General features: G+C 47.5%; 1 long non-coding RNA gene across 1 annotated transcript; it reads left to right on the top strand.

Moving 5' to 3' along the window:
- Nucleotides 1–175: 175 nt before the first annotated feature.
- On the top strand, nt 176–27,658 carry LOC106028208 (uncharacterized). The gene is made up of 2 exons (XR_001201808.2): nt 176–314; nt 8,081–27,658. It is a non-coding gene; the product is annotated as an uncharacterized LOC106028208 (long non-coding RNA).
- The last annotated feature ends 220 nt before the right edge of the window (nt 27,659–27,878 follow it).

Here is a 27,878-nt window from a genome sequence, read left to right as displayed (position 1 = left end):
ACAATGCACAGCAGAGCTGCCAGGGCTGTCAGGGTGTTTTGCAGCAGGCTCCAGCATCCTGGTGGGAAGGCTGCATTGAAGATTCAGGGCAACACCAGCTTACGTGGCCCAGAGGAATGTGGGTTAAAGAAAGCAGCGTGGTCCTAGAGCCTGGAGTGTGCCCCTCCTGGGAGTTGCTCATTCCCAGATTCTGCTGATTCTGAGACTGCCTTTTCACAAGCTGGCCAGGTGACAGGAGGCACAGCAGAGCCTGAGGTGTAAGGGCATTTCCCGCCCCAGCGCGTGGGTTCTACTCTGGAATTCTGTGACTTTAGGTAAGTTACCCCTTCCTCACCTTTAAAGTGGAGGCAGTGTTACCTTCTGTAAAGGGTTGATGTCAAATCCAGCCGGCGCCAGTGAGCTCCTATTCTAGTAAATGACGGCAGCGCACACTCATTGTTTAGGAAACATCAGTGACCTCTGCTTCCCAAGGCAGCTGCCCAGGAAAGGGCTTCTGCCGGTCCTCTAGCTGTTTCACTATTGTATTTTCTGGAGGTTCTAGTTCCTTGTCCATGAGCCCTGCCACCAACAGTGGTAGCCTTTTATCTCCAGGACCCCATATATGAAATAAGGGTCCCCATGTTCTGGGAGGCTTGAGCTGCCTCGTGGTGGGTGGATGCTGTCCAAATGAACACAGCCAGGCAGGACCAGGTCTGAGGAGGGGTTCAAGGAAAAGGAGACACATCTGCTTTCGAATGAGGCCTTATGAAACCTTTGCCATTCCCCACAAGAAAGCAGTATAGGATCTGGTTTTCATTTCTTTCAGCATCTATGTGCTTCCTTGAGAGATGGCAGAATTCTGCTGTCATCGTGGGGACTGGAGTTTTAACCCTTTCCCTTTCTTTGGCATTGGCATCTTCTGTAGCTAGAGCTGTCTCACAAGTGGCCAGATTACTGTGGCGGAGCACAGAGGTGGATGAGACACAGAGTGTGCAGGGCCCTTGAGGTCTCCGGAAATGTTGGGCTGATTTTACAAAGCTGCTTTCCCAGTGGTGTTTGACTGAGTCACTTTTTCCAATGAGCTTTGTGGAAGGAAGAGCAGGGGCAGCTCTGGGTGCTGCTTGGGATGTTCTAGCCAAGTGACCTAGGAGAACTGTGTCACCTCCTTCAGCCTCTGTTTCTTCCTGGGATGCTAATACAAATAGGAGACCCTCCCTGAGATGGCCATACATGTCTCTGCCCACTCTGGGGAGGATTAAATGAGGTGATGATGCTTACAAGGAACATGATGCAGTGAGTGGTAAATGGTCAATAAACCATAGTTGCCATTTTGGTAGGTGTTAGAAGAGATGAGCCTTGGACAGTTGGCCCAGGTCAAAAAGCACAAATAAGAGACCAGCCCACACTTGCAAACAGCAAGCAGAGCCTCCCAACCCCCCACCCTACCCCCACTCCACCCCCTACTCCATGCAGGTCATCAACTCCCCTCCTCCCTCCCCCGGGTTCATTTTTTCTTTCTTTGGCTGCAGGAGTTGAGACATGTGGCTCCCCAGGCTACCCTAGTGAGTTAAAGCTTTAAATAAATACACACTCCAAACTGCTGTCACATCCCTGCCCCGGCTGCTACAATACCCCCCCCCCCCGCCCTTCCTCTTGTGCTTGGAGCCAGTCCTGGCTGAGCCCTGGAGAAGGTATCTCCTTTGCACGTATGCGTCCCAGGGGCCCCGCACAGCCAAGCAGGGCAGTCCTGATCCAGCACAGACTCCCTCTTCCTGGGTTTGTTAGAAGCCTGATCAGGCTGAGTCTTATGACTTCAACAGATGTTTCTGCTTAAGGAGCCCTGGCATCTTTACGGCCTGTTTTTTCCATTCTTGCCTCTCTTCCTCTGTCCCAGCAGCCCTGAACACAATTTGGACTTCATTTTCTTTCTAATGGTTACAGGGACAGAAAGGACTTTTTTTTTTCAGTTTCCCCCTTTTTCCTTTGCTTGTCAAATCATACCCATGCATACACCCACATATTCCATATGCATCAGATCTACGCTTCTGGTGTGGATTCATTCTTAATCTCACGCTAACATTTATGGTCTTATGAGACTGAGCCTTGTTTCAAACCCTCACTCCCTGCCTCCACCCACACCTCGCATTCCTCCCTGCCTGTCCCTGCATGGGTCACTCTGGGCAGCTGATTAGTGTGTCCACCCAGATGCTGAATCTGAAAGCTAACGCTGGCCTCGGCTGTCCCTCCAGCAAAACATCAAGAGCCTCACTGCTATGGATCCAGGGAGGTTTCAGTCAAATGACAGAGTGACAGCTAAAACTGCAGATGCCACACATATCAAACTCTGCCTGGTCAGCCTGCCTACTTAGGCTTAGATGGGGCCAAGTTGACAGTAATTGAAAATGGAACTTGTTCTCCATAGGCAGGTCACAGGCTGGGAGCCAGTCAAACCACTCCTCAGACCACACCCATAACACCCTGAACCCTGGCCGTCCATGTGGCAGGGTGCTCCCAGGCACCTCCCTGTAAGGGTAGGGGTCCCTCAGGCCTCAGCTCAGGGTCTGTGCAAGCTTGAAGATGCAAGTTCTGTATTGCCTCCCAAGACCAAAGATTTCTCCTCTGGGTGCCACCTGGGTGTACAGACAGATCTACCTGGCATCCTGAAGCCTGACATCAACTGGCAGTCTTACCTGGATTGGAGCCTCTGTAAAGGAGCCATTGACTCTCCCGAAGAGATACTGTAATCTCACCTCCCAGGGTGTTTTCATACTTGAGCTGACTACTCCAGATTATCAGACTATCCCAATCCACCTTGAGGCTGGCCATGGGATAGTTGGGGCATCCTTCAAATGTCCCTCTTCACCTGCCTTCCTATGACAAGGCCTTGCCTGATGGCGAGGCCAAGTCTCCTGATATATATCCTCCCTAGGCAACTGCCCCCACCTGAGAAGGCCCAGATAACCAACTTTGTCCCTTCTCCTGCACCTTCTGGTGGTCCTGCCACATACATCGCCCCTCTCTCCTTTCCTCTCTAGTTAAACAAATCCAAACGCTAGGCCTTGTTTGGTTATGCCCTAGACTCTGAATGGGGTGTTGTCTCCCAGATGACTAGGCTGCTTAGAGAGACAGAAATAGCCAAATGGGTAGGTTTCCAGCAGCCAAGTGTCACATAGGACGGTGAGAAATAGTTGCAAGAAGACTCAGAAGTGGGAACAAGAAGAATGGCCAACCTTCGTACCAGGCTCTGCCCTAGAAGTGGCATGTGCTGAACAGCCGAGCTCCTGGAGTCCTGAGGATACCCCTTTCTATTTGCTTCACTTTTCATATGTCAAATTACAAAAGAAAAAGGGAGCTGTGCCCTTGGCTTCGCCATCAAAATCCCTTCTGAGTCCCCCTCCTGTATGGGTACTTCCCCAGACCACGCTGTGATGACAGTGTAGTCAGAGTTCCTGCTGAGGACTCCAATCAAAGTGACATAAGGAGCCATGTTGATATGACACTCTCCCCTGGACACTTGCACCTGTGTGTGGCAGGGGAGCAGGGAGGCTTGCTCCATTTCTGCTGTTCCCCAGGGCTCCCCAATCAGGCCGTAAGTGCCTCACTTGTGACTCAGGAGTAGAGGGTCCCTGCAGCTCAGTAGAGCCCTGGCTCAGCTGGGCAGATACTCAGGGACCCAGAATGGCCACTTATGTGGCCACTTATGACCAGACCTGCGCTCTTGGGATGTGGATGTGACTGGCCAGCCCCCTTGACCCCCCATACGGTCTTGCAGCATAGAGGAATGGAGCCCTCGGAGCAGCCGTACCACCTAGATGATGCGCAGCAAGGCACAGACTCAGGTGGCCAGTGACTTTCAGAAGGCCAAAGGGAAGTTCTTTTTCTCTGAAGGTCTCAGTTCCTTCCAGATAATGGTGTCCCCTCTGAACCAGGAAGAAGGAGACACCTGCTTTGAGGACGGCAAGCACTAAAACTCCTTCCCAAACCAGGAAGCCCTGCTTCCAGGGACTGGTAGGGGAATGGCCAAGTCATTGGCCAATTGCACTGCCAATGTGTGTGTGTGTGTGTGTGTGTGTGTGTGTGTACGCACTCACCAAGACAGCAGTCTGTCCTGCAGGAGTATTGAGTGACCCAAAATGCTTTAAACATATGCATCCAGTTTTAAAATAGCAATATCATTAACACTAAAGATGTTTTGTGGTCATTACTTGAGAGCTTTTTCTGTGCTGATCACAGAACTTCATTTCGCGCTTTAAAAACTCCACAAAGTTCAAGTTCTGAAGTTAGGTCAGTTACCAGAGATCATAGATCTGAGCAGAGGTAGAGCCAAGGATAGGAAGCCCTTCTTGACCTTATCACTGTCCAGAAAAATCCACATTTGTAATTCCATGGAAAAATTATTGGAATTCTAATAAATTAATTCCAACAGTGCAACCCACAAAGAGAATAAAGACACTAAGACATATCTGTAGTTGTGGGGAGCCAAGAGGTCCTAAGTCAAGCTAATATAATGGCTAACCAGAACATAAGCCTTGACCCAGGGCAGAACCCAGGTTCTATTAATTCATGAAGTGGCTGGGGATAAGTGACTATAGCTGTGACAGGAAGTCCATGAGCGCTGTGAGGTGGGAAGCCTGAAATAACCTGCAATATGCCAACAGAGAGAGAGAGAGACAGACAGACAGACAGACAGAGACAGACAGAGACAGGCAGAGAGACAGAAACAGAGAGACAGAGACAGACAGAGGGAGAGTAATCTACATAATTCGAGACAGTATCTAATGTTTTGGGGCCTGTGCTTCAGCTCTGATGTATAATGTCATGGCCTCTTTCTCAAGGTTCAGTCCCAGCCAACAGCTTGGCTGCACGGGCCTCGCTCACACATGTTATTGGGGAGCTGGAGGCGGGGTTTCACTGACCTGTCACCTTGCTTCAAAGACCACACATCAGCACCTCAACTAGACCAATTTGCATTGCTTGAAACCAACTCAGGAGATGAGAAAAAGTCCTAGCCAGCTCTGTGCACACCAACATGGAACAGGACCAGGTTAATCAAAATGGAGACAATTGCTCTTCTTTGAAGGAGAGTTGTCCAGATGATCCTCCACACCAGGATTGCAATATCAGAGCGCAGAGCCTTTGCCACATTGCCAAAAGTGACAGGCACTTTGACAGCAGCCCTCATGGTGCACATGCCATGTGTCAGACCTGTTCTAAGTGCTTTACACAGATTTACCACTTTCATTCTCACAAAACTGTCTGTGCTACTACTGTCCCATTGTACAGAAGATGTAACAGGCACAGAACACTTTGGCATTGATTTCTTTCAGCAACGATCATTGGGATACCTGGAATCAGGCCCTGTGCTGTGAGCAATATGGAGTCAAGTAATATTATTCTCTGAGGTCCATAAAATAAAATCCTGAGTTATTTTATTTCCACCCTCAGTGTAGCATTAAAAATATGACTCCAGGGCCAGGCTTCTGGATTGAAATTCTTGCCCCACCCTTCCTTAGCTGTGCAACTTTGGGCAAGTTAATGAAACTCTGGATTCAGTGTCTTCATCTGCGCACCAGGGACATTGTCAACGTCCACTCTGGGCTTTGTGGTAAGATCTAAATAAGCAAAACACGAGAGGCTTATAGTCAGGGGTGGCCCATGGTGGTCTCTCTAAATGGAGTCTCAACTCCATCAGCACCAATCACTTTGAGTTCTTCCTACTGCAGGGACAGAGGCTGTGAGTAGGCGCCAAATTGTCCCTAGTGGTAGAGGGAAAAGAAAAGTGGAATGAGAACTGATTAGAGCCCGTCTCTGGAGGCTTGGCGCAGAGGGGATTCACATCTCAGGCACAAGTAACTGGCTCAGAGCACCTTTGCTAACCACCAGAGGATGAGTGGAGGTGCCTGGCATCCGGGCTGGGTGGCAGTGGGGACCATGTCTGGTCTGGCATCTGTCATGGCACCAGTGCCATCCAATTATGAGTATGAAGAGAGGCTTCAGCTGCTTTTGCAACAGCTCCTTGGTCACAGAGTGGGAATACTGATCTGTTACCAGCAGCCCCTCTATAAACCTTTACAGCTTCAACCTTTTGCCTGGAAGAGGGATGGAGAGGGTGGAGCGGTGGAAGTCAGCCCTGCACTGCTGCCATAAATCTTTCCTGGGAGAGGAGACAGCCGAGCTCATGAGCCAGGGCTGGACAAGCTCAGAAGGAATTCTGTCCACCCCCCAAAGACTCCTCAGCAGCTTGGGAAAGGATCAGCTTACTGGGGTGCCGGGTTTTGTGTACATGGTGCTGTCAGACTGGGCAGGGGCGTCTGGTGACATATCTGAGCAGCAGAGAAGAGAGGGTGACCTTTCAGAGACGAGACAAAAATGTTGGCCCACGGGGACTCTCATGCTTCCCTGCCCCACCCCTGGCTTTTGTGCCAAAACATATGCATTTGAGACCACAGTTTCTCTCCCAAAAATCCATTAAGCTATAAGACAGGAGAAGGAGAGAAATATGCTGTGCGTGCGTGCGTGCGTGCGTGTGTGTGTGTGTGTGTGTGTGTGTGTACACTTTGCACACACCTCCATCTGGTGCAATCCCATGTTACCTCCCTGAGCTCTCATGGAGATGAGCTCCCTTTCTTGTCCTATCTTCCTCTGGAAGCCTGGGGCCTCAGAGAAAAACAAAGAAGTCTGGTCTTCACCTTTGTAAATGAGACTTTCCAGTGTCCTGGCGAAGATGCATGCAGGTCTCAGGACTAGAATGGGACAATGAAGAGGGAGGTGACTGCTGAGCTGCACCGCCCACACCCCACTTCCCAGGCCTGCAGCAACTGCCCCTCCACCTTGGAGCTCAGTCTCTCGCCTGCTGCTGGGCTGCAGGACCAAGGCTGTGGAGATGCATCCCATGTGGCAGCTTGAGCTTCTTGAGGGTAAATTAAACTAACGACCTGTGGCCTAAATTCTGCCCCAGATTCTCCAATGGGAATCTGCTCAATTCTCTGAACCCAGGGCTTCCCTTCTGCTTTGCAAGCCACAGCATTTCAGTAAACTCCTTAGGCCTGCTGGGAACTCTTAACTTTTTGTGCTACTCCCCTCGGGTTATCTACACTCATGGAGGAGAGCTATGGCACTGAAGATCCTAACATGGAAATGATTCCAAGCAGATTTGGTCTGGAATGCATGTCTCCTGTGACCTCTACAGACAAACCTTGCTGAAGGCACTTAGCTTCCATTACCAACAATGCGCAAGCCTTTCCTACAAAATAGATGGCCAAGGTCTAAAGGGATCACCAGTCCAGGGGTCCTACTTTGTCCTTAAAAAAAAATGCATCTATGAATAAGATTCCACTGAATTGAATCCCACTGTCTCTCTACATTGGTGACTGTTTCTGTGGAATTAAAAAGCATATTCAGGGATGCTGCAAGCTTGAATCAATTAAATTTGTCCTTGTGTTCTGAGCAGGGGCTGTGAAGTCCTTCTGGCTCTCCTCAGCTGACCATGGCTTTTGAGTAAGGACTGAGTGACATATGACCAAAGCAGTGGGCAGCTTGAGTCAGGCTGCCCAAAGTCTCCATCATGTAATTCATGATAGCAAACAAGTGGACACCAGCTCAATGATCAGCCATACAGTATCAGCTAAATTAACATCTATTAGATGGATTACTAGGCCACCATTAAAACTGTGTTTTTAGGGGCTGGGGATTTAGCTCAGCGGCATAAGTGCCATCCCCGGTACTGATAAAAAGGAAAAAGACAAAAAAAAAAAAAAAAAAAAAAAACTGTGTTTTTATCCATGAGAAAATATTCATAATATAACCTTAAAGGAAAAAGGATAGATTATAAACCATCCTACATAGAATAAAATGGTTTTGTAAGAAAAGAACTATCATGTGCATTTTTAACTGGAAGAATATATATATAAAAATGTCCATAGCACTCTCACTGGGTAATAAACCTGTGCTTTGCGTTTAATTATTTTCTAGAATTTTCTCTATACTGTATTTCCAATTTCCTCTTACGAACATACTTTCCAAAATCAGGAAAAAAATAAATAACAATTTTTTAAAAGATATCCACCGGGCCAGCACTTACATTTTCTGTTTCTTATCCCAGGCCTTTTCTCCCTCTGGTTTTGGAGAGGTGAATTCCCAGCCCTTCCCACACGGACACTGAGAATGAGAAACAGAGGCGCCCATGCCCTTGACAACATTGCCAAGGTGACTTTCTGGCTGCCAGAACCAGCTTTGGAAAAAGTTCCTTTATACCTGATACTGGGAATTAATTGTACCCCAACCATTTTTTCCCCAGTCATAAGCATCTCCCAGAGATCATGAGTAAGCTTCCAGGGGCTCCCAGGGGACAGTTCCCACCCTGACAGCGCCCCATGGGCTTTCCAGTGAGAGGAGGATTTGCGCTCCTCCCCGGCCTCTTCCCAGCAGCCTGTGCCTCCCAGCTTTGAAACTCTGCTGTTGCTGTGAGAAAGAAAGAGCTGGGGAGAACAATGGCCTCTGCCTTTTGTGGAAGGATGATGAAGGGAACTGGAGAGAACAAAATGAAGGGGCGCAGACAATTCATCTTTGTCTGCCTAATTCACAGGAGTGTCCCCCATAGAGCGGAGCCCAGCAAGTGGATGAAGGGGTAACTTGTGAGTCTGCGGAAGGAACAGTCAGGCCACTGTGAAGTCTGCGACAGAGCAGATAGGCCTGGGTGCACACCCTTCCCATCACAGATTCTAAAGGACCAGCCAGCTTTCAGCTGCTCTTCATCGCCACCTCCTTCTGAGGTGGAATCAAGACCGTGTCCCTTCTCACCATAGGGAAATGGCTCTGCAGTGTTCCAGCTGTCCTGAAGTCACTAATCCCATCAGTGACAGATCCTGGCAACACACATGGGGGGGGCTGCCCTCCTGGGCCAAGAGTCCAGCAGTCACCTCCGCTGCTCCAGGAGTGCCACGTTAGCTAATTCTGGTGCACGGTCAGATGGTGGCTATTCTTGGTCAGCCTGTCCTCGGAAAATTCATTCCCCTGTTGTATTGGAAAATTCCTCTTGTGCCTGACGTTGCACACATCAGGAGACCAAGGTTTCCATTTTCTCAGAAGAAATTAACCAGCGACTGTCATTGAGAGCAAGCCTGGTCCTGGAATTTTTTACTCATCTTCTTAGAGCCATAATCCGGCAGAGGCAGTCCAAGGCTACGGCCTGCGCTCTACCACATCAGAGAGACGAGACGCAGCTAGATGGGGACCAGTACAAGAGGCTGGGAGGCCGTAGTTGGTGGGACATGGCCTGTTCTACTGGACACTGGCATCTTTAGTGTCATCTACTCCTGGTTGTCAGGGGACATCTGAGTTTGGCAGAAATAGAGAGTAGGGATGGAAGGGCCAGCCAAGGAGTACTTCCAGGGACATATCAAGACCCCTGTCTTTGATAAGACTCTTATCAATAGTGACACTGACATAAGCTGACCTTCACAGAAGCAAATCTGCCTGGTCACAAGGAGAAATGTTCACTTTCCAAGTGACTGGCACGGAAATGTAAAGAGGCACAGACCCAACAGGCTAATGGAAGGTCTTTACTCAGTTCCTGGAATGCACTAAAACAGGAAAGTCAGCTTGAAAAATTAGCAGATTCCCTCTGGCCGGATTCTCACTGTGGTCTCAGTTGGATATAAAATCTAAATTCTCAACTGCAAGTAGCTTCTTGGAAGGAAAGATCTACTTATATACCAAGTGGTGCAATCCGTAGGAAATTCTTACGTCTTAACATTTTATTATCAGTGATGGGGAAAGTGAAGTTTTTGATAAAGAACATTGATGGACTACGCCAAACACACCCATTCAATGGTCATTCTTCACTTAAGTATTCACTTAACAAAAAACCTATTGAACACTTAGTATGTTCCTGAACCAAATACCATGCTAAAGACTGAGAATTCAAAATGCATTCACTACCACCCTCTTTTCTGGAGCCCAGAATGGGGGGGGGGTGCTCAACACAACCAAGAAATTACAGTAGGTTACAGGTAGAGCCTAAGTCAAAGTACAAAGACTGAGCCTCAGGAGTACAAAGAAGCATGCTGGCTCCTCTGCCTGTGGTCTGGGGGTACTTCACAGTAACGGAAGCTTGTAAGTGGGGTTGACAATGAGGAGCAGTTTTCCAGGCAAGTGCACTTGCTTTTTGTTGCAGACATGAGTATATTACCCTGAGCACTTGAGCTCCAGGAATCAGAAATGTAGTAGGTGACAACCTCTTAGACAACATGTTTTATATCCACTGGGAACAATGGTTGTGTTCTAGGACAGTGGGTCCAGAGAGCCAGTGGCCCAAAGCATGCCTTAATGTTTGTCTCAGAGCAGGGTCCTGAAGCCAGAGCCCCATTTCTTCCTTTTTCTCAAAAACTCTACTAAAAAAAATGGCTGGATAAAGGTCAGAAAAGGCTTGCACACTGGTGGTCCAAAAACTTGCCTTGGATTATTTGCCTAGCTCCCTTTACCTGCTGTGGATCTCCATTTCCCTGAAGTAGCCACTGTTCAAATGCCATCTCCTCACAGTCTTTCCCAACACTCCCAGGCTGAGTGCCCATCCTCTTCCTTGCCACACCCCATCCTTCCTTAGCATATCTCCACCCACCTGTAGGAGACGCCATGTTTTCTTGTCTCCCTGAGGGAAGGAAGTAGGACTTTCTCAGCTCTGCAGCCCCAATGCCTTGCTTAGTGCCTGTGGGACTCTTATCAAATGGACTCAGCCTGGCCTGGCACGTTTAGTTTGCCCTGACGTCTTCTAATAGAGCAGGACAATATTCCCTTTGAAAGGCCCTTCCTGATAAAATCACACAGAGTCTTAATACCCTTGTTTCACATACAAAGCCCCTGAAGTATAGAGAAAGGAGGCAAGTCCAGAATGTAGTGTGTGGCTGATCCAGAAGTTAACAGCTCTTCTCAGTCTGGGAAAAATCTCACCAGCACTGTGTTGGGACAAAAATTCCTTAGAGTCCACGGGCCGTCCCAAATCAAATGAAATTTTAAACAAGCCATCGTGCCAGGCTATTCTGGAAGGTTCTCTCAGGCTGTGCCTCCAGCAGGTCAGAATAGGGAAGAGCCCACAGGCCCAGTGCAGTGTCAGGTTCTGCCTTTTCTGTCAGCAGGCCTGGAAGAGCCTTTAAGAAAATGGAAGATTATTATTTGTTTGTTTTTACAGTGACTCAGTCTGTAGTAACTGGGTTAAAGTCCACTTTGAGAAAAGGAGAACAAAAGACCTCCTGTTAGTGCTGGAAGTTTGCCTCTTAAGATATCACTGAGAGGAACTGGGAAGAAAAAAAAAACCAGCAGGGCAGAGGAAGCTGCAGGCCTTCAGGAACACAGCAGCACTTTGGAAAGGAAAACACGGCTGCTTTTCATCTCCAGCGCCCTATCTGTGCTGGCCGCTCCCTCTGCCGCTGTTTTATGGACCACTGCAGGGCTAACCGTCGGACATGGGCCAGTGCCCAGTTCCCACACTCCTTGAACATGAGGAAGCTGCCAGGAATTGTGGTAAGATGGATGAATTTCCAGCTAACCCCAGATAGAGGAGAAGAAGGAGAAGGGGAGGCAGAAGGGAAGAAATCATGGAGGAAGAAGAGGAAGAGGAGGAGAAACAACCTTACGTAATTTACTATGCAGCTGGTACTCTTCTTACAATCTATAGTACATCATAGCTCATCTCTTAAGCACCACAGAGCAGTATACACTTCTCCAGGCACAGCAGAAGGGAGATATCACAAGAGAGAAACCTGGCCTTGCTGTTTAGGAAGCCCACTGGCCTCATCTGGGAGAACCATGAGGCTAGCAAGCTAAGTGGACCCTTCAGGTTGCAAACTCAGGCCACCTGGCTCCAAGACCTGAGGAGGACTTATCCAACTCTCTTCAGAGGAAAAAAAAGAAGTTAGAGAAAGACAAGTCAAGAGAGGTTCTCTTCCCACAAACTGCCTTCAGCTCAGTCGCCCCCACTCACGCACGTTACACGTTATGCTCACACTGTGTCCTTTATCAACCCCGCTGTGGAAGCACTCTCACCCGTGACACCCAGACGGTGGGGTGGGTATGTGCTATGGCTGTCTATTCTAGAGCTGACCTTCTTCATCTTAAGTGTAGGAAGCCGGAATTCTCTGCTCTGAGAGAATGAGAAAGAGATGGGAACAGGAAGGAAATGACTGAGATGTGTCAAAACTCTCTGGCCCTTCCTCCATTCAGACCACTTCACATCACCCTCTTCCTTCCCAGAGTCCTCCCAAGATTAGGCTTTGATTTATAGCTCCCAGAGTGGCCATGCCTTCTGGGTCTCCCAGCTCAGAAAGCAACTCTATTCTGTCTCCTAAACAATTTATATTTTTGCTGGATTCTGACCAAACACAAAAGATTTCATGAAAACCCCCAAATGAAAGTGTCACTGTGCTAATCTCCGCTGTCTCTTTGTGGGCCCCTGTGCTCTTCGGGGTGCAGTAGAAGGCCTGGGAAGCAAGCAGTGTGATGGGATGGCAGAGGTAGCCAAATGGCACCACATTGGGCTGGTCCTCTAGTATTCTGTGCAGCTGCCAGGGACTTGGAGCAGATTAGTCCCACTAACAAGGGATGTCTCTGCAAATGATGGCGAGACAGGGAGGCTCAAGAGGAGCCATCCAATGCTCTTTGGAATGTTTCTCCCTTTGCCTGGCCCCAGAAGGATCATTAGGGGAGCCTAATGAAATCCTGGCTTTGTACCACCATGCCCCTTGAATTTTCCAGGTCCACTCAAAGAGCAGCAATACCAGACCAAGACTGTGTGTTGCTTATCAGATCCCACAAGTGCCAGTCCTCACTAGAGTATGGGCAGTTCACGGGGCTCTGTGGACAATGGCAGGCCACAGCCTGGAAAGAACGAGTGCCTTTAAGTCAAATGCTGTCTGGGGCCACAGTGGGGGCTTTGCAGATCACCTCCACCAAGGAGATATTTGGCATTCTCTTCCTTTCTAGGCCTGATAAGGCCCGGGTTCACCGCCGGAAGTAATCAGATCATCTTAGTGGAATGTCCCTGGGATCCCTTGTGTCCCAGGAGTATTTGGCTTCTGAGAACATGGTTGGCTCTTACATAGCCAGCTTAAGGAATTACAGTACTTCTGTGACCTACAGCACTAAAGAATTTCGTGTGTGAGCGTGCCCACAAAATGCAAACTGAGCAATTGCATATTTTAAGTTTGACAATTTGGTCAGTGCTTGTAGTAAATATAAACAAGTAACCAGAACTCTCAATTTAGTCCAAGATACAGCTTATGAAAATCCCATTCCTAGAGCCTCACACCTGGCCCCAAGATCACTGGTGGATTATCCTAAATCCATTCCCAGAAGCATTAGAATGTGTAGCTGGTCTCACAGCCACAGCTCACTGGAAACACTAAGGGATCTGGCAAAATGTGGGTGATATAGCAAAGGCCTGAGAGCAGAAAGAGGGGAGCCAGGTAAGGATGCCTCCCATCACAGACGCTTTGTGATCTGGGTTGAAGGTGCCACTCTCATATCCGCCATAGATTCCGTGCCTGTAAACAATGACGCTGCCTGCCACCAACTTGTCCCTAAAGGAGGCTGAGAAAGTGAATTAATTAATGTTTATCGAGCACTTGGAGTTCTTTGGAGAAATGCCTTTATAAATATAAGGCATGATTAAAGGATATCAGCTTGCTCACTCTCAGGGGAAGTATTTAATGGGATCAGGCCTGAATATCTTGATGACTGAGTTTCATTCTTTATTCAAATATGTGCAGGGCTTCCATCACTCACCTCTGCTGCCCATTCGCATGCTTATGTTGTTGTTTTTTCCATCCCAACACCTCCATAGTGGGCGTCCAGCAATTGTTGCCGTCCTATTGCACACGCTCACAGCCTCCTCTTCCTTACTGTCAAACCTGGTGGCTTTTTCTCATTCCTCAGTTTCCTTTCTGGAACATGATGCTGGTCACTGTCTTTACCTTTCCTTTGGAAGTCTGTGCCTTCCTCAACACCGACAGGTCCAACCTGAAGTCGTCATCAGTCTCAGAACAATTCTCTACCCTGTGCTGGCCATAGAGGAACACTCCTGTAATTCCAGCAATCAGGAGGCAGAGCAGGAGGATTACTGGGAGTTTGAGGCCCGCATGGGTTACATAGCAAGACCTGACAAGTTTGTCTCAAAAAAAAAAAAAAAAAAACACCCAACAAACAAAAACTTCCTACCCTGACTGTCCTTTTTCTCCTCTTCCTTCTCATGGGGCCCAGCCCACAGGTCTCCTGCATTGCCACCCCCTCAAATAGGCCTTTACTGACCCTGCTTCTTTAAAAACCTATCTCTGAGCCGAGGATTTAGCTCAGTGGCATAAGCACCTGCCTGGCAAGCATAAGGTCATGAGTTCAATCCCCAGTACAAAAGAAAAAAACTATCTCTGAGGAAGGAGGACCTGTGTATGTCCCTGGACTGCCCTCAAAGCCTGTCTGTGCCACTTTTAGCTTCTGACTATCCTGTTTCCAAACCTGCCTGCATCCCCTATCCCTTTGCTGTGTACTGCCCCAGCTCTGTCTACCATGTGATCTGGTGTCCTGCTTGTCCAACTCTCTGTCCCACTCCCAGACACAGCTTGTACTCTCCCTCCCAGAAAGCTGTCTGAACTGACCAAGAGTCAGGCAAGAGGTGCCCTAGAAAATGATTGAGGTGTTGGTCCTACTGGTGCAAGCCTGTAAACCCTGCACTCTGGGAGGTTGAGGCTGGAGGGTCCCAAGTTTGAGTCTAGACTTAGCGAAACTACCTCAAAAAAATAAAAGAGATGAAGGATGTGTTTCATTGCAATGACCCTGAGTTCGATCCTCAGTACCAGAAAAAGCACCATGACAGACATCCCCAACAGACGCAAGAACACTCATGCAGATAGACACGCATCAACCCAGGTCAAGGTATGCATATATACAGACACAGACAGACAGACTCATGTATTCAGATATACATGTTCACGTGGACATACACCAACACAGATACTCAACAGAGACGAAAACATACATGTTCACTTAGACATTACAGACACACAGAGGCACATGTATGAATACACACACAGACACACACACAGATTCATATATGGAGATACACACAAAGCTTCAAAGACAACCATATGCAGAGATATACACTCTCCTATAGACATACATAATCATGTACACAGAGAAGCATGCCCTGACATGTTCAGAGACACAAACACCCAGACATGCACAAAGAAGTTAGAACAAGTTCATGTACAGCTGAGAAACACAGAAGTATATCCAGAAACACACAGACACACACACTCATGTATGCAGACACAGTGACACACACAACAGCGTGCAGACACTCCTCTTTACTGATCAGCCAATATCCTAACTGACCTCCTGCAGTCTCTCTGAATAGCCATGTCTCTACTCTGACTTTCTCCATTTCCATCAGTGTTAGTTTGGGTCCAGAGCACGACAATGCATGTGGGTGGATGGATGGATGGATGGATGGATGGATGGAAGGACAGATTTTGAGGGAGTAGTTGGCAAGTATGAAATCTGCAGGGCAGACCAGCAGGCCAGACACCCAGGGAGAGGTAATATAGCTGGACCCAACGGCGGTGTAGAAGTTAAAAGCCCTCTGCCTTTCTCTTCTCTTAAAGCCTTTACTACCCACATTCCAGAGGGTAATATGACTTACTTGAAGTCTTCTGATTATACATTAATCTCATCTAAAAACACCTTCATAGCTATATATAGACAAGTATTTGACCAAGAATCTGGGTGCCATGGGCTAGCCAAGCTGACAAGTAAAATCACCCATCACACCATTGATTTGGTAAAACTGTACAAATCTCCTAAATTACTCCTAACACAGTGCTTCCCTGCTCCAAATCCTAGATGCCTTTACACCTGACAAGTAGTAGGAACAAGGCAAATATTTGTTGAGTGAGTGAATAATGAGGGACAAACACCATCTGCTCAGCCTAAAACACCATCGTAAAGGCCAAGCGCTCCTAGGAGCTAAGGATACAAGTATCAAAACCACTCTCATGTGTTCCTTCCTCCAAGTCTCCTGATGTTTCCTGGACCCCTTAATCCCCACAGTACCTACTGGAGGGCCTTACACACAACAGGCCCTCAATTACTTATAATTTTTTTATTGATCCCTACTACAAATTTACCTGAAATCCTGCACTACCAAAAATCTGTTTCCACTTTCATTTTTAAGATACAGATGTAAAGAGCTATTTTCATAATCAGGAAGAGTATTTATACCCCAGAACACTGACAGTAGTCTCTAAGGATGGGATTGTGGGTGGCTTCTATTTTATACTTTTTTGTGTTTTCTAAATTATCCTCTGTGATCATGTGTTACTTTTAGAAACATAAAACTCAGTACATGTTTTTTCCTTTCATCTTTTCTTGTCTGAGTCTGAGGAGGCTTGGGCTTTGTTCTCAGATCTTTTTGGGGGGCCTTCAGCATACCTCTCGGCTTCTCCTTGATAAACGCCAAGGATATAGCTCAGCAACACCAGCACTTGTCTGGCACGTGCAAGGGCTTGAGTTCGAGTCCTGTACCAAATGCAAGAAAAGGTCATCTAGGACTTCCTTGGAAACCTCTGCAAGGTCATAAAAGGTGAAGTTAACTGCAACTGTTGTTCTGTTTTAATTATATCCAGTGCCAGGTAACATGGAGCTTTTAATGAACGAATTTGGAGAGTTAATGATGATGGTAGTCTTCAGGCTGTTTCCAGGAAGGAGCAGGAACTGGGATATAGTGTCCGCTTTGGCCACTCCTACAGTCTGTCTGGTCCTGCCAGCCTGTCCTGAGCCGCCTGCAGCATGCCGTCAGATTGCCTCTATGCCAGACAAACACCCAGCCACCGTGGAAGCGACTGTTCCTTGAACTTTGCTTCAGCCCCGCCTGCCTGCTGGGGTCTCTGGAGGGAAGCATTCTCCTCTAGCCCAGATGAAATGGAGCTTCAGAAAAACCACAGCAGAGGCCGCAGCGGCCTCAGGCTCTGAACTTTGTGTTGCTTAGGTTGCCAGCATCACTCACTGCTGAGTGTCATGTAACTCCCAAAAATGCAAAGGGGAAACCAAAGAGCCAAAAGAACGCAGACATCTTGTGGCTGGAGAGTCCGTCTAGAAAGTCGCCTTTCACGGTGCGGCCAGGTGTGCAAGAGCAGCTGCTGGCCTGTGGGAAGGCGGGTGATCCCAGAACGAGGAGCCGGAATTTCAAGAACCTCACCCTGCACAAGGCCAAGTTTGTGAAATCTCCCGAGTTCTGGAAAGAGTCCTACACAAACTGGTGAGGTTTCCAGCCTGATATTTGATAAGTGCAAATGGGCTGAAAATATTCTGGAGATTTTTCAGTTTTGTACAATTACTAGTGGCCACTGAAGCCCATCTCCTCTTCAGCCAGGCGGGGCCTGGCTGTCCCTGAGCAGTAAAGCACACCTCACCAGCATGCCTTGTCCCCACACACTCATGTCCCCTGCAGCCCTCCCATGCCGAGTCTTTCAGCAGCTGTTGAGTACAGAAAAGGCCCTGGCAGTCGCGCAGCGGTCTCCAGCTGGTCACCTTCCTTTTTCTTCTATGTCAGCCCATGCCAGGGCTGGAAGGAATCTGAGCGCTCCTCAGCCTCCTCTCGTGCACACCGTGGACTCCTCTGGCTCCAGCTCCTGAGGCTTGGTCTTCAGTACCTCTGTGTTCCCAGAGCTGGCTGACAGTAGGCTCCATGAGCAAATGCGAGTCAGTGAATGAATGAAGGAGTCCTGATTCCTTTGTTGTCATCTTTTCCTCAGAGCGACCCTTTGCATGGGCCACATTTCACTCCAACCTCTCAGCTTTTTTGCAAAATGAGTTTACCTGTGATTGTTCCCTCCCAGCTGTACTGAACGGAGCAGTTACAAGGGATCCCTTGGCACCCACACACTGTTGGGGGGCAGCAGGACCACAGACCCTCTATCAGCCACAAGAGGAGCAGGACAGCTGGAGCCTACTAACAATGTTTCCCCTCCGTGGACTCTGTCCCGGTTCCTAGAGCTGCCACAACAAAATGCTGCAAGCTTGATGAAGTTTGCTTTAAAAACAGAAATGTATTCTCTTCAGTGCTCCCAGTCTTCCTACAAGGACAGAGTGATATTAGATTAAAAGCCAACCTACCCTAGTGTCTTACCTCATTATATCCACAGTGACCTTATTTCCAAAAAAGATCATACTCTGAGGCTCTGAGAAGGACATGAATTTTGGGGGGAACACAGTCCAACCTTCCTGCCTGCTGCAAGGTTTCGTCTTGCCTCCACCTCCCCTTAACTCTCTACCCCTTCCTTTAGTTGTGGGCAGAGACTTCTGAGATGCAGCCTCTTGTGCCCACTAGCCTCGGAGGGGGCCATCTGTGCCACTGTGTCCCCTCTGTGGACACTGACACTCCAGGGACCCGTAAGCCCTGAAGTCTGAACTCTTAAATCAGCTCACCCTGCTCAAGTTGCACTTTGGAAACACCCCAACAGCTTTTCAGACATGAAGCCCTGACCACATTCCCAGGAAGTCTGATGCACTTGGTCAAGGCAAGACTTTGGCATGAGCACTTGTTTTTTTTATTTTAAGAATGAGAACAATTGTGTTAGATGCTGTGAAAACAGCCCTCTCTTTGGGAAAGGGAGTACAGCCACCTGGCATTCACCAGGAACATGGGTTTCTACACCCCATGGTTTGGCAGCCTAAAAAGCTACATCAGGCTACTCAGAAGGCCTAGCTCAAGGTGGGGACTTCAGCAACACCGCTTCCAAAATCTCCTAAGTTCCCAGAAAGCAGGAAAGAGCAAACACATTGTTTAGGAGACCTGCGACCATCTGCAGAAACAAAATCTCCTTGAAGTTTCCTATTTTGTCTTTAAAATGTAAATGTTGCATCTCCTTCTATAATGTAGACAACTTCTTTTACAGTTTTTAAAAAATCATTCTTTTTTTCCTCCTCCAAATCAAGTGTTGAAATGAGGCTCCAGAAAGATGAACTATGTTTAAACTGTGGCTTTGTACATCCTATTGGGTCCCCCTGAGTTCCTGACCGTGAAAAGTCCAGCCACAGAGAATTAGGAGGGGTGACAGCTGATCTGTTTACCATTCGGAACGAATCATATCGTGGGAAGAAAGCCAGGCCCGGAGAAGGTGAAGAGCTCACCAGGATCACACAGTGTGTTACTGACTGGGTCGGAGCAGCACCTCAGGACACACCATATCCACTGTTTTGGGCAGCGTGGGGAGCCCTCCATTCTGCCTACCTCAAAACTGTCAAGGAGGCTCCAGTGAAGAGGACCTGTGAGGTGGCACTTTGAACTTATGGAGTCAGACATAGGGACAAGGGGCTGTCATCATAAATCCAGCCTGACACTGCTAAGCAAGGTACCATGCTCCTAGCAAGAGTGACCTTCTGGGTCATGCCTGGCAGACCTCCGAAGCTGCTCAGTGACTCCCTGTGTCCCAGGCACAGGAGGCTGAGGCCTCACAGCATGCAGGTCCTCTTTGCCAGCACATGCTTTTCTCTCCCCCACCAGCGGCAGACCACAGGAGTGACCCCACCAACAGCACTCTCAGCTCAATCCCCTTCTCCACAAGGAGTCATGGGAAAATGGCATGTCCCACATCTCCTTTCTCCCTTGCCGAGGCCACAGAGACCTCCCCTACAATCCTCTTCCAGAGGAAGTCACATCCCGTCCTGCCTCTGACCCTCCCTCGCTGTCCCAGGCCTGAGTGAGGCTCCTCAGCTTTCTGCTTTCTTCTGTTTACATTGGGAGACGAGCTTCTGCTGAGCTTAAGTGCAGTTCTGGCCCTTTTGTTTGTTTTTAAGTCAAGTTACAACTTTGCTCCTGGATTTATTACAACTTCCATTTATCTTCCTCTGCCCAGGGTCTCTGCACAGATCCTTTGGAGCTTCCCTCCCCCGCTGAGGACAGCTATCAAGGGGCACGGGACAGGCGGGAGGCACAGACTGAGAGCCAGAGGCTGGGGAGGAAGCCACAGGCAGGCGCACAGGAGGAGGGGCTGCAGATCCTGCAGGGGCGGCCAGCTGCATGCCTCCTGCCCTTCTACAGGCCTTAATAGGAAAGAAGAGCCAGGCTGAAAGGTGAAGAAAGCCCAGGCCTTAGAGGAGGAGTAAAGGAAGAAAGACTGGTTTGGAAGAAAGGAGCCTGTGGCAGTTTCCAGCAGGCAGTCATTATGGTGCCTAACATCCCAAGAGGTCTAGATTAGGCGCTTCTGCAGGGCTGGCCTGACAAGGGCTGTGGTCTCTGGGTGAGCAAATGTCCATGGAGGAATGCCCAGGCCTGCAGGGCACCAGCACAGCCTCAGAGTGTCCCCTTCCTTCTCACAAGCCTCCCTGAGCCTCTGCAAACCCCATGGTGTTCTTGCACTGTTGATGAAGAACAAACAGGTCCGAAACCAGAGCTCACTGGGGAGAGAAAGAGAATCAAACTGAGCCATGAAAATTGGGAGCAGGAACTCCAACTACGCTACTGCCTTGTCCTTCCGAGACAGGAAGTCCCGATGGCCAGTCCTCACTCGCATGCATGCCCTCGCTCAGCAGTACGCAGTGGCCCCTCAGGGATTCACAGGGATTGGGCAGCTACGTGAGAGTCCCAGGAGCTGGGGAAGAGCGACTACTGGGCTCTCAGGACCTAAAGATATGACCTCAGAAGGGGGTCTGAACCCTGCCTGGCCCCAGAGAGCCACTGTGGTCCTGGGGGAGCTACAGAGTCCCTAGCAGGCTGCAGCTAAAGGGGTCAACGTTCATGGTCTCCCCTTAGCATCGCAGTCCCAGGGTGTAAAACTCAGGTCTCAGGGTCTCAACCCAGGACCTCACGAAATGGGGATAAGGAATCTGGACGGAGCAGGCTGCACAATCCTAGGAGCATCCCAGCTTCAAACTGCCTAACAACGGGGGCTTTCCACAGCAGCCTCCCTGGCAAGAGCCTGGGCTTCATTCCAGTCCTGCTCCCTAAGTCACCCAGCAGCTCAGCCCCTCACTCTGCCTCTCCCCTGCCTCAGAGCCTGGCCTGCAGGCCTCCCATCTGTCCAACTGCCACTTGGCTCCCTCCAGACTTCTATGGCATCCCCTGAAACCTCCAAGACTTCCACCACTGGCATCCCCTCTCTGCCCACAGCTACCAGCCCTCACCCTTCCTTCTTCTACCTCTCCCCATGACCCCATAGGAGCTTTCCTGGGCCCCCTCCCCAGCCTGACTCTGTGCCCTTAACCCCTCGAACCTCTGACTCTCCCCAGGGTCTCCTGAGGGAGCCACCTAGGCCAGCCGCTTCTTTCTCTGCACCTGTAGCTGCCGGGCCCTGCCAACACCAGCTGCAGACACAGCAACCCAGCAGTCCCAGCTGTCCCTCCAGCTCCTGAGTCAGCTGGACACCATCCCTGAGGCCTTCACTCTCCTGAGGCCTGCCCGCCCTGACCCCACCTCCATTTTCTATCCACAGAGCCTCTGACACCCCTCACTGAGGAGGTCCAGCCTCTCCAAAGCACCCTTTCCTGCCTCCTCTTGTCCATCCATGGCTCATATCCCCACCCTTGCTCAGTGGAGAGGAGCAGATATATCCGCCCCTTTAGCAAATGAATAATTTACCCCTTGGAGAATGGCAGCAACATTTATCTCTTTTGTCCCGCATTGCCACCCATCCTCCTTCCTGGATTAGAAGCTTCCTGTGTGGTAACAGGAGCCCCAGTGACATGAACACGTGTCCATGTTTGAGAAACTGTCCCAGAGTGCAGCTGTCTCTGATGCTAAGATGGCTGCCCTTAACTCCTTCTCTCAGGTGCCATCCTTTTGTTCCCCTTGTTACATATCACTCATAGTATCCTTTACACCTTTGTCTACTTCCTGTCCCCAGGAACTGGCCCTTCCTCCCATGAGCCACCCCATGTCACCTCTGCACAGTGACTGGGCCTCCCATCCACCACCTGAAACCCTTCCTTGGATTCTCCTGGTTCCTTTCTGCCAGGCTTCTGCTTTTCTCTCTGGCCAAGTGCTCCTTCCTTGCTTCTCTGGCCACCCAGTCTCCTTGCCCTCACATTCCTTCTATCTCATCCACGTGTACCAAATCTCTCCAGCTGAGCTTCCACATTTCTGCCTGCCTGCTGACAGTCCCTGCACAGACACCCTCCAGTTTCTGCACAGAATGAACTGAGCACCTGTCTTAGCTCCATCTTCTTTTTCGTGGTTGTTTCTTTATGTATGTTCACTGCACAGTGTCCACCTCTCCTGTCTCTCCCTGCACACCTGATCTGCTTCTGGAACCCAAAAGAATCCTCTTCTGTACTGCTTTTGAGATCTCTCACCACCTCCAGGAAGTCATCTAAATGTGAGCCCTTCCCTTCCCTCTCCTGGACATTTTCTACGACTCTCTTGTAGTCCACTGGTCCTCTGACACAGAGCCCACTCTACTGACCCCTTTTCCTTGCAGAAATTCAGACGCACGTCCTCCCCAGCCAGCAGCACGGACCTGCCTACCCTGCCGGCCCGGTCTTCACTGCTGCCAGTGTCACTCAGCAGCTGTTGCTGAGGATCTGCTGTGTAAGATGCACCTGCACTCTGCTCATAGCCACCTAATTCCTGCTCACAGAGCTTACCAATATGCACTCATCCAGTTTTCTGGTCCCTCTTTTGATGCACTGTTTTAATCTGGCAGAAACACCCTCTCTTTTGCTCTCAAATCCTCCTCCACTCTGCCTTATAATACTGGTTTTTCCCCTCTTACAACTGCACTGAACTGTGTGTGTGTGTGTGTGTGTGTGTGTGTGTGTGTGTGTGTATTGTGTGTGTGTGTGTGTGTGATATCCATGTTTGTGTAGCCCTGAAAACCCAGGAACAATCCCTATATGTATTGAATGTGTAGTTAGTAAACTGGTTGCCATTGAACCAGATCTGATTCCCTCATTTCACAGATGATAAAGCTGTAGCCAGAGCTGGGCCCAGGTCAGAAGGAGAGGAAACAGCAGAATCACATCTCAGTCCAGCTCTCCTGATTCCTGACAATACTCAGGCAAATAAGGAACTGCAAGCTCAGTTGCCCAAAGCCTGACTGCATGTGCCCTCCATGTGTGCATCAGCTGCTCCTCCACTCTTCCTCCTACAAAGTGGGTGGACTCGAGCCAGAACCGAGAGACTGTGGATGAGTATCCGGGGCTTATCCAAACCCACCCAAGGTCTTACCTCATCTAGTTTGCCACCACCACTTCCTGGTCCACATTTAGTATCTAACAGCAAGTGCGTGTCATCGAGTTTTCTGAAGCTCTAGGGCAGTAGCTTCCTGTCTTCTTTCAGCCGTGGAGGTACCACCTTATAAAGTCTGTAGCGGAAATGTCTCTTGCCTGTTGAGATATTCCTGCTATGCCTTCAACCCTCATGGCCTGTAACTGGCTCTTCTGCAAAGTAGAAGAGCTCCTCCCACCCGCCTTGCAGCATCGTCTTTTAGTGTAGAAGGATTTCTGAAGCATATTAATTCTTATAGTTCCTGGCAGGACACAAAAACCTATCAGCAAACTAATGTGTTTTGTAGAAGTTGAGCAGGGCCCCGGCTGTCTGTGGGGCTGCCCACAATGGTAGCCATCAGTGCTCTCACATGGGGATCTGGAGAAAGCTAAGCTTTGTCACTTGGGAAAGATTTACAGATCCCTGTGTCTGGGCACACACAGCCCAGGATGCACTCAGCTCTCCAGGTTCGACCTGGGACATCCGGAGCCTATAAAATCCACCTCTATTTTGGGGTCTTCTTGCTTTCAATCCAGCTGTGGCCTTACCCCAATCCAGTGAAAGATTTTCTATTTTAATAACAAAGAATTTGTTTATTCAGTTTCATAAAATCCGATGGAAGGGTCATGCACAAGACTCAAATCCTTGCTATGAATTTCAAAGAACTGGACAAGTAATAACATTGTCATCCTAACCCAAGGAGGTGGAGATTACATTAGCTGCTGCAAGCAGCAGAGAACAACATTTGGAAAATGTGCCATGTCGCACTCTGTGCAGCTTGGAACAGCAAACCAACCATTGCTGTCAAGTAGCCTGTGCTCTCTGTCAAGGGTGAGCTGGAGCAGGCTGCCCTGGGAAAGGCAGTCACAGCTGAGTGTAGTCGTTTGCGTGGGAAGTCCAGCTGTCTCGATAGGGCCCAGGAGACAGACTGACGAAGGGAGAATTCCTGTGTTTGGGACTGGGCTTGAGAAGTCGCCTGTTTGTAACACTCAGAAGAGCAGAAAGAATTTCCAGCTGTCGACATAGTGCAGGGAGCCGTCCTGATGCTGACGGGGCCTGTTTTTGCATTACAGATTCTCCTGTCCTCCTGGGCTGGCAGCAGACACCCAGTCCAGGGACCGGCTCTGGATCCACATGACCCTTTACCTTACTAAAAGACAAACAGCAATATTGTATGATTCTACGTATATGAGGAACCCAGGGAGGTCAAATTCATACAGCCAGGAAGTAGAATGTTCATTGCTAGGGCTGAGGAGGGGAGAGGAGAATGGGGAGTTCATGGTTACAGAGTTTATTTCGCAAGATGAAAAAGTTCTGGAGATGAGTGGGTGTGGTTGCAGATCACTATAAAGGAACTGAATACACAGAAATGTACACTCAGAACAGCTGGAACACTAATGTATGTTATGTATATTTTATCATGAAGAAACAAAGAATAGATTCTGTAATGTTTGGAGGGAGTTAGCCTCACACTAAGTCTATCTATTATCAATAGTGGGTGACATTCTTTTTCATCAGAACCTTATTTTCCTTTATTGAAATGTAATTCGGACACCATAAAATGTATTATTTTAAACTATATACTTTAAAATGACTTGTAGAATTATAGGGACAAAGAAAAAATTTCCCCCTTTGTCCGCCAAAGGGTCACTGGAATGAACTGACAACAGACAAACAGGAGAAAGAGACACACAGATTTATTTAGCATGTATGGAGGGAAATCACAGGAGTGTGAATCCCACCAAGCCAGCAAGATTCAGACGGCCGCCTACTTGTCTTCATAGGCCAGAGGGACAGGGAGGAACGTAGGCGATTGTATTTGAAGAGTAGCAAATGGCTGCTGAGAGGATGGATAGGTCAAGAGAACATAAATGATCTCCTTAGAATAATGAATGGACCGGGGACATAGATGATAGCTTAGGACAAAGTCTGCCGAGGTGCAGATCTGCCTGTTTTCCTTCTCACACCGTGAGTTAGTTAGCGAAACCTCAAGGAGTGAACCAAAGGTTATTGTTTTTCCTTTCTGGCAAGTCTGGCTTTTGGAAAGATAAGGGAATATCAGCCAAGCCTCTTGTTGCATCAGCTGCTTTCCAAGGGCCTTGTCTGAAAATAATTAGCATGCCGGTGTGGCACATTTTGAGGTGGAATTTCCCAGGCTCCTTAAGTATATGCACAAGGCGGTACAACCATCATTACTGTTTAATTTAAAGATATTTTCATTACCCTAGAAAAAATCTATTAGTAGTCACTCCCCATTCCTCCCTCCATCCGCCCCTGGCAGCCATTACTCCACAGTCTGTCTATATGGATCTGCTTATCTGACATTTGATACAAACGGGATTGTACAATATATGATATTTTGTTCTGGATTCTTTCAATTTGCATAGTGTTTTCAGATCCATCCTGTTTTAGCATATATCAGAATTCATGATACAAAGCTGATAACATTCCATGGGTCACATACACCACATTTTGTTTATCTACTATCACAAGTGCATAGTTGGATTGTTTCACATTTTTACTAATATTTTTCTGCTAAGAACATTCATGCACATGTGTGTGGACCTGTGTTTTCAATACTTGGTTACATATGTATCTAAGAGTGGAATTGTGAATCATATGGTAACTCTGCTTTATTTTATGAGGAATCACTAAACTTTTCCAAGTTTAAACATTTTAGCTAGAAATATTTGAGGGTTCCAAATGCTCCACATTCTCAGAACACTTGCTATTGTCTTTTCTTTATTATGATATCCTTCCCAGGAGGTATGATATCTCACCATGATTTTGATTTGTTAGTGACTGAAAATGTGCAGCTTTTCAAGGTTTGGGCAGCGGCGATTGGAGATGGAGCTGAAGGCCTTGCATATGCTAGGCAAGCACTCCCCCACCGCACTACATCCTCAGCCCTGTTTGTACAACTACTTTAGAGAAATGGCCATTCAAATCCTTCACCCATTTTTAAAAATTATGTTGTCTATCTTTTTATTGTTTCATTGTAAAAGTTATGTATATAGCCAGGCATGGTGATGCACACCTGTTATCCCTGCACATTGGGAGGCTGAGATAAGAGGACTGCTGTGAGTTCAAGACCAGCCTGAACTGCACAGTGAAAGCTTGTCTCAAAAAGACAAAAAAAAAATTATGTATATATTCTGTCTATAAGTCTTTTATCATATCTCTGATTTGCAAATATTTTTCCCATTCCATTATTGATTGTAGCCTTCTACAATCCATTACATCCATGTTTCTTCTAAGAGTTTTATATTTTTAGTTGTTAAATTTTCAGCTATATTGATCCATTTTGAGAGTTTTCTGTTCTCGGATCAGGGATTGAACACAGTGCCTTCACACTGAGCTATATCCCCAGCCCTTTGTTTTAATCTTTATTTTGAGACAAAGTCTCACTAAGTTGGCTAAATTGGCCAGCCTGGGCAGAAATTTACAAGCCTGCTGTCTCAGTCTTGAGCGCTGGGATTACAGGTGTGTGCCACCATGCCACCTGATTTCATTTTCTGTTGTCCATAGCAGGAGATGCAGGTCCAGTTTCATTCTTTTATCCATTGATAACTGTAAGTCTAATATCACTTATTGAGAAGACTGTTTTAACCCTGTTAATTATGTTGGTAACCATGTTCAAAAAAATAAAACTTTCTCTTTTTCTAACATAAGAATTTAAAACTCTAAATTCTGAAAGAAGCCAGACACAAAAGGCCACATGGTGTTGAATTCCATTTATATGAAATGTCCAGAATACACAAATCCATTGAAAGAGAATATAGATTAACGGTTTCCAGGAAACGGACAGAGGAGGAAGTAGATGCTATAGTTAATAGATATTTTCTTTTGGAGGTGACGGAAATGTTCTGGAATTGGTGGTGATTGTTGCACAATATGGTAAAAATAATAAACAGCACTGTTTTTATTTTTTTCTTAAAATACACTCAAAAATGATGTTTTCATGTTTTCTTTTTAAAATTTTCATTCATTTCAAATAATTTTAAATTATCCTCACATTTTCTTCTTTGACCCAGGGATTATTTAAAATATAATGTTTAGCTTCCAAATAGTTGGTTGTTTTCCAAACATCTGTTTGGTTTTTACTTCTAACTTAATTATTTTGTGAAAAGATTTCAAATTTTTAAAACATGCCTTAGTTCTTTTTTATGGCTCCAATTATAATCCAATTTGGTGGGTGTTCCTCTGGAATTTGAAAAGAAATAGATGTTCTACTATTGTTGGGTGGAGTGTTCTGTAAATGTCAGTTAGGTCACACAGATTGGTGGTATTATTCAAATTTTCTATATTTTTAATAACTTACTGCCTAACTTTTCTATCAGTTCCTGAGAGTGATGTAACTGTAGATTTGTCTATTTCATCTTTAAGTTTTGCCAATTTTTATTTTATGTATAATAAATTCTGTTAATGGATGCACATGTTTAGGAGTGTTTTATCTTCTATTTTGGGGGGCTGGGGATTTAGCTCAGCGGCATAAGCGCCAGCCTTGCAAGTGTGCAGTTGTGAAGGGTACCGATAAAAAAGAAAAAGACAAATAAATAAATCATCTATTTTTAAAACTCTGTTGATATTACTTGCTCTTGGATCTTCTTTTTGTATAATTACGTTTTAGTTACTTTTTCATTAATTATGTTGG

The sequence above is a fragment of the Cavia porcellus genome, unplaced genomic scaffold, assembly GCF_034190915.1.
Source record: "Cavia porcellus strain 051 isolate PalLab524CR breed Dunkin Hartley unplaced genomic scaffold, mCavPor4.1 scaffold_31, whole genome shotgun sequence".
Classification (NCBI taxonomy): Eukaryota; Metazoa; Chordata; class Mammalia; order Rodentia; family Caviidae; genus Cavia; species Cavia porcellus.
Note: the sequence above shows the minus strand (reverse complement) of the source record. Positions and strands in the feature narration are given on the sequence as shown.